Source organism: Arachis stenosperma, chromosome 3, assembly GCF_014773155.1.
Source record: "Arachis stenosperma cultivar V10309 chromosome 3, arast.V10309.gnm1.PFL2, whole genome shotgun sequence".
NCBI classification, from domain to species: domain Eukaryota; kingdom Viridiplantae; phylum Streptophyta; class Magnoliopsida; order Fabales; family Fabaceae; genus Arachis; species Arachis stenosperma.
In genome coordinates this window covers 105,188,615-105,189,404 of record NC_080379.1, presented here as the reverse complement: position 1 = coordinate 105,189,404, position 790 = coordinate 105,188,615, and the positions used below count along the sequence as shown (strand labels likewise).

At 40.8% G+C, this 790-nt stretch overlaps 1 non-coding gene across 1 annotated transcript; it reads right to left on the bottom strand.

Annotated features, from left to right (window-relative positions):
* Positions 1-294: 294 nt before the first annotated feature.
* Positions 295-402, bottom strand: LOC130972668 (small nucleolar RNA R71). The gene has a single exon (XR_009083832.1). It is a non-coding gene; the product is annotated as a small nucleolar RNA R71 (small nucleolar RNA).
* Between the last annotated feature and the right edge of the window lie 388 nt (positions 403-790).

Below are 790 nucleotides of genomic sequence, written 5' to 3'. Positions count from 1 at the left end.
GCAAACAACTTTGAGCTTAAGCCTCAATTAGTTTCTCTAATGCAACAGAATTGCAAGTTCCATGGACTTCCATTGGAAGATCCTCATCAGTTCTTAGCTGAATTCTTGCAAATCTGTGACACTGTCAAGACTAATGGGGTTGACCCTGAGGTCTACAGACTGATGCTATTCCCTTTTGCTGTAAGAGACAGAGCTAGGATATGGTTGGACTCACAACCTAAAGAGAGCCTGGACTCATGGGAAAAGCTAGTCAATGCCTTCTTGGCAAAGTTCTTTCCACCTCAAAAATTGAGTAAGCTTAGAGTGGAAGTCCAAACCTTCAGACAGAAGGATGGAGAATCCCTCTATGAAGCTTGGGAAAGATACAAACAATTGATCAGAAAATGTCCTTCTGACATGCTTTCTGAATGGAGCATCATAGGTATTTTCTATGATGGTCTCTCTGAACTATCCAAGATGTCTTTGGATAGCTCTGCTGGAGGATCTCTTCATCTGAAGAAGACGCCTACAGAAGCTCAAGAACTAATTGAAATGGTTGCAAATAACCAATTCATGTACACTTCTGAAAGGAATCCTATGAACAATGGGACTAATCAGAAGAAAGGAGTTCTTGAGATTGATACTCTGAATGCCATTCTGGCTTAGAACAAGATATTGACTCAACAAGTCAATTTGATTTCTCAAAGTCTGTCTGGAATGCAAAATGCACCAAGCAGTACTAAGGATGCTTCATCTGAAGAAGAAGCCTATGATCCTGAGAACCCTTCAATGGAAGAGGTGAATTACATGG